Genomic DNA, 6000 nt, shown 5'->3' with positions numbered 1-6000 from the left:
CCTTTTGAGCATCAGCTTTATCTGCAAAACAGAAATACTACTGGTTGTAGAGATTAAAGAGATAAGGTAATACTCATGGGGTTTTCAATTGTCTTGATGGAAGTTTTAAACTGCATTCAGAGAAAAGCAGTGTTTATGTCGACGTAAGGTTACACGCTATTAATTCATAGGAGGTGCTGTTCTTTACCCTGGAGTATATCATTTTACAGTTTTGGTGTAAAATCCCCTTTTATGGTACTAGTAGCTATTTTCTTTAGCGGCGCCCATAATCTGGCATCCCCATGTCGTCCTTCGTCCGACTGCTCTCTTTCGTCCCAAATTAAAACAAAACAAAACAAAACAAAACCAAAGGCCAAAACTCAAAAGACGTATTTAACATTCAGTGTGCGCACCACATCAAAGGCCCACAGGCGTAGAACGCCCGGTGGAGTTCACCGGGCAACGCCTCCGGATCCCCTAGAAAGGGGTGGGGTCAGAAGGCTCTCTGATCTCATTCCACCTCCGCAGGTCGCCGCCCTTCCTAATTCTCGCGAGACTTCAAACAACTCAGCTTCTGCGCATTTCAAGATACAGGGAGTCAAGGCGCCAAGGGAGGGGGAGGGGAAGGGGGGGAGACGGTGCAAACGGCGTGGCCGCCATCTTGTTTGTGCCCCCGCCTTGCGCGCGCTCCGTTCTCCGTGACGCACGCTTCCCCCTCCCCTCCGCCGTGCCCAGGCCTCTGCACTGCCCGACTCCGCAGGAGCGTGGGGGCGGCTCCTGCTCTTCCCTGGACTCCTGAGCAGAGGCGTGTGAGTGTGCGGGAGCGTCTGTGGGAGGGAGGGTGAGAGGCGAGCGGCAGCGGCGGGGGGAGGGGCAGCGCTTCCCGCCTTCGGCGGAGACCTCACTTCCCTCTCGCGGCCGCTTCTGTAGTTCGGTCCGGCGTGCCCGCCGCCATGTTGTGTTCTCGCCGGGCCCGCCGCTGTCGCCGCCGTCGCGCTCCTGGGGTCCGTGCGCCTCGTCGGCCCGGCCCGCGGGCTTTCTCCCATTGGCGGAAGGCGACTGCGGGGGGGCTCGCTCGTGATTGGTCGGTGGCGGGGAGGCCGCGGACCTGGCACCTTATTGGTCGCGCTGGCTCCGGCCTTGGGGGTGATGAAGGAATCCGAGGCTGCAGGGATGCGCGCGTCTCGGGCTTGGGCAGCAGGGTGGTGACCCCCTTCCATGCAGGCATAGGGTGGAGGCTGGGGGCGAGTTTAGAGACCTTAAGGAGGAAGACCGGTCTATGGTCTGGCAGGTACTTCGAGGATAGTCTGCTCACGGCCGGGAGTGAGTGGCACTCCCAATCCAGAGGTACCCTCGTGGCCTAGTATAAGGGCATATAAGCTCCAAGGCTGCCAGGCTTGGAAACCCTGAAACCTGAGTTAGAGGCTGAGGGGGTCTTTGAGAGCCAAGAGAGCTAGACTTGGAGGGCCGTTTTGTTTTGTTGCCTTTTATCCGGCATAGTTAACATACATATGGTGTTACTTTAGTTTCAGGTGTATAATGTAGTGACTGTATTCCTTAATCCCCATCACGTATTTCAGCCACACGTGCCTCCTCCCTGATAACCATCAGTTTGTTTTCTATAGTTAAGGTAGACTGGAGTTTAAGACAGTTTGTCAGTGACCGCGATGTCCACGGATGCCAGGTCTGAAGGGCATGGTATAGGAGGAAGGGGCGTCAGGACATTAGGAACCTATCTAAGCTATAGGATCAGATCGGGATTTTGCTGGAGAATGCCAGCATTGAAACCGAGGTTTCAGTTACCAGGTCTGATATGTGATATAAGGAGAAAACAGAACCAGCCTGGGAGAGGGACCCTTATTGGTGCCGGGTGTTAAAAACTGTACCAAGCTTAAAAGACACAGCATTAAGTAGTGACAGATCTGTAGGAATGAGGAAGTGTGAAACATTTCCCCATCTGAAATGGGGAACACTTTCAGACTTGGGAATTATAGTAAGGGAGCAATTATAGATTATTGGGTCGCAGGACTATGCAGCTAGTTTTGAGACATTGTATATAAAGTTTTTCTGCATTAGAAAGGATACATGTGAGGGCTGGGTTTCTAAAGGCTGCATTTTCTAGGAGATATTAGATACTTGGCATTTATTTGTTGAAGAGATATTGCTAGGTTCCTCTTTAGTCAAAGACAGAGCTTAACAGAGATGCTGGACCTGGCTTACTTGTTTTCTTTTATATATGCCTAAAAAGTACACCCACCCTCATGTGCACTTAAATTTTTTTTTTTTTTTTTTTTTTTTTAAATAAGCAGCTTGGAAGGAGAATAAACTAGTGCATAGTTTCTTGCATCTTGTCATGAGTTACAGAACTTATCAGCACTTTCTGGTTTGTATTTCAAAACTTGTTTTAGTCAAGAGTTGTTAGAGTCAGCTTGGGGGTATTTTATCACTTTCCATTTTATTGTAATGAATTGTTCTACATTTGCTCTTCCCAAGGTTTGGGGTTCATGGAAACATATTTGTGTTAAACCTCTGTGCTTCCTAATTTGTTTTTCCTCGTATATGTTAGGTGGTCCTTTCTAGCTTTAGATAGGTGTTATACATCTGTATTCATACCAATTTCAAGAAACTTCTCTGGGGGACGCCTGGGCTCAGTGGGTTAAAGCCTCTGCCTTCAGCTCAGGTCATGATCCCAGGATCCTGGGATGGAGCCCCACATCGGGCTCTCTGCTTGGCCAGGAGCCTGCTTCCCCCTCTCTCTCTACCTGCCTCTCTGCCTACTTCTGATCTTTGCCTGTCAAATAAACAAATAAAAATCTTAAAACAAAACAAAACAAACTTCTCTGCTTTTCAAATTTGGTCCGTTTTTTGTGAATGCAACAAAATTTTCAAGAGAGAAAGGGAAAGTAGTAGAGGAAGGGAGTTGACATTTTGGGGTACACTTACCCAATTCTTGTTAAGTAGACTTTGTCATTCCCATGTTGGAGATGAGAAAATTGAGGATCACAGAGTTTATGTAGCTTGTCCAGTGTTGAACTGGGGTTCGAATCAAAGTTGTTTGATGCCGAAACCTGTAGTTTTAACTGCCATGTCCTGCTATCGGTATAAACATGACTAGTCAAACTTCCAGATAGTGTTAATATTTCAAAGTGGGTCATCTTTCTTTGGTTGCTGAGTGTTAGGAGTATATTGAGTGGGGAAAATATAATTAACAAGAATTTGTTGTGCTGTTTTAAAGATTCAGACCACAGAATAGGAACTGTATAAAATACAGTTTCTTCAACTAGGTATTTAAATCATATCTGTTGATTTCTATTGTATAGAGAAAGATTTACAAAGTAAACTTTTGGGTTTTTTCTGAAGCCAGGTAGATAATAGGGAAAAATATGTACAGAAAGTTTAAGAATCTCATTCTTTAAAATCAAACTTAAGAAAATTGATGACATAGTCTCTCTGTATATGGAAATGGTTAATGCCAAGGAGTGAGGAACTACCAAGTGTATAAGAACTCATTTGGGAGCATTTTCAGACATCACTACTTCTTTAAGATGTCTCCAAACACTGGGACATGTCTGGAAGCCTGGTGCCTTCTTCAAAACGTGGGATAGTTAATCTAGTAGATGCTTATCCTAAATTACATGTAAAATTAAAACTGGATGCAAAAAATTATTTGCAGTTCTAGTATTTGCATGGAAATCTTTAAATAATTTAGGTTGCAAGAGGAGACTAGCAAACTGGAAGTCTGAGTTGCTTTGTGATTTGATACAATTAGGTGAGGGTCTCCTCCCTTTTATTTGCAATTACATGGTAGTGTGGAAGATAAGAGTGAAAAGAACAAGGGGAAATAGGGCTTGCCATGCATTTTGTACACGGGTCATCTAACTTTGTTTGACTCAATCATTAAGTTAGTTGAATATGAAGAATATTATGACATCCATAACTTAGTTTCTTCTTTTTTTTAATTTTTAAAAAGATTTTATTTATTTGACAAAGATAACAAGTAGGCAGAGAGGCAGGCAGAGAGAGAGAAGGGGAAGCAGGCTCCCCGCTGAGCGGAGAGCCCGATGTGGGGCTCAATCCCAGGACCCTGGGATCGTGACCTGAGCCGAAGACAGAGGCTTTAACCCACTGAGCCACCCAGGCACCCTAACTTAGTTTCTTCTTTAGTAAATATAGACAAGTTTGCAAAAACAAGCATGCACATAATTGTTTTTTATTCAGCAAACATTTCTTAACTATCTGTTCTTCAACACCACCGAGATCATCTTCATTCCCATTAGCTCTTTACATCCATGGCCAGTTCTGGGCTTTTTATCACCAGGAATTACCCACCCTCGAAATCTCGAACTCCTAGGAGGTCTGAGTAGGTCTGAGTTTATGTTTAACATCGTAACTTGAGAACATCAACTTTGCCTTCTAAGTAGACTCATACTAATGTTTAATACTTAACAGACTGTATCCCTGTTTTGTTATCTAAATCCTTATAACAATTCTGTTATCTCATTTACATGTATATCTTTTCCATTTGGTCAAAATGGATTCATTGTACTAGAAAAGATGCAGGGTTTCTTATCCCCGCTTACAGAGAAGTGGAGGCAAAGTGACTTGAGCTGGTGCTAGTTGCTTTTTGAGGCAATTTTAGTTTAGAGGTAATGAAACACTAAAAATCTATGAATCAAACTCAGGAATGATATTATAGTTACTACTTTTTAATTGAGTGATTATATTGTACCAGCTAGGGTATAAATGTATTATGTGTATTATTCACACGTGCTATGTGGTAGATACTATTACCACCTGCATTTTTAGGTGTGAAGAAACTGAGAAGTTAAGTAATTTGCTCAAGGTCACGTAAGGCGACAGGGCCTAGATTTAAGCATCAGTCTATAACTCCATTACAGTCTGAATTCTTACAAAATTTGTGGAATCCTTAATTTTAAATACTGAGTTTGTTCATTCTTTCGTTCGTTTGTTCTTTTTTGAAAGAGAGTACAAATGCATGAAGGGGGAGGCGAGAGGGAGAGAATTTTTTTTTTAAAGATTTTATTTATTTAGAGAGAGAGCATGAAAGCGGGGCTGGTGGGGCAGAGGGAAAAGGAGAGTGAGACTCTCAAGCGGACTCCAGGCTGAGTGTGGAGCTGACATGAGGCGCAGTGCCATCACCCTGAGACCACAATTGAGGTCATGACCTGTGCTTAAATCAAGAGTTGGATACTTAACTGACTGAGCCACCCAGGTGCCCCAAACACTGTGTTCTCTGGACACCATAAAACATTAGGAGAGGGATGCCTGGGTGGCTCAGTAGTTAAGCGTCTGCCTTCGGCTCAGGTCATGGTCCCAGGGTCCTGGGATTGAGCCCTGAGAAGGGCTCCCTGCTCCATGGGAAGCCTATTCTCTCTCTCCCACACCCTCTGCTTGTGTTCCTCTCCTCTCTCTCTCTTTTTTTTTTAAAAAAAAAAAAGGAGAAAAGAAAAATACTTGCATCTTGGATCAAGAAGTAGCTTTTTTGGTTTCTCTCAGGCACGTTCTTTGTTCAGAGGCCCTGAAGAGTGTGATGACCTTGACAAGGTCACTTGGCTATGCTAGGGGAGAGTCAAGTCTAACCCAGATTACTGGTTTCCTAGTCCTGTGCTCATTCCACTGGGCAGCTTTGCCTCTTCTATGGAAACATTGACTTGATGATGGTGATGACTCTAAGGCACCTTTGTTTTGACAAGTTTGCCTCATTCATAGGAGGGAGAATGGCAGAGGACATTATTAAGGTCACAGATGACCTTCTTGAGGTTCATTCCAGCCTCAGGCATACAACCTAGGAGGAACATTCCTTAGCCAGCAAGTTGTTCTTTTCCATTCAGTTTCTTGTGCTCAAAGCAGACTGTGAGTTATCTGATGTATTCCAGGCTCTCTTTTCATTTTGTTTATTCAGTTTTTCATGCATGTGCTGTGACTAGTTAGGAAGACTACAAGGTCATTTCAGTATTTTCCCAGAGACTGAAAGCACCTAACATAATTTAAGTAGATTAA

The 6000-nt window shown here is 44.1% G+C and overlaps 1 protein-coding gene across 2 annotated transcripts in view; it reads left to right on the top strand.

Annotated features, from left to right (window-relative positions):
- Positions 1 to 571: 571 nt before the first annotated feature.
- Positions 572 to 6000, top strand: part of NFYC (nuclear transcription factor Y subunit gamma) — a 68137-nt gene continuing 62708 nt past the window's right edge. The window contains exon 1 of one of the 2 annotated variants that reach the window (XM_032360871.1): positions 572 to 788. The gene's annotated coding sequence lies outside the window, so the exon portion shown is untranslated. Of the gene's footprint in view, positions 801 to 6000 lie in introns of both variants that reach the window. The other variant, XM_032360875.1, reaches the window with a different exon arrangement.

Source organism: Mustela erminea, chromosome 10, assembly GCF_009829155.1.
Source record: "Mustela erminea isolate mMusErm1 chromosome 10, mMusErm1.Pri, whole genome shotgun sequence".
Lineage (NCBI taxonomy): Eukaryota > Metazoa > Chordata > Mammalia > Carnivora > Mustelidae > Mustela > Mustela erminea.
The sequence above is the reverse complement of the archived record's forward strand: the minus strand, read 5'-3'. Positions and strand labels throughout refer to the sequence as shown.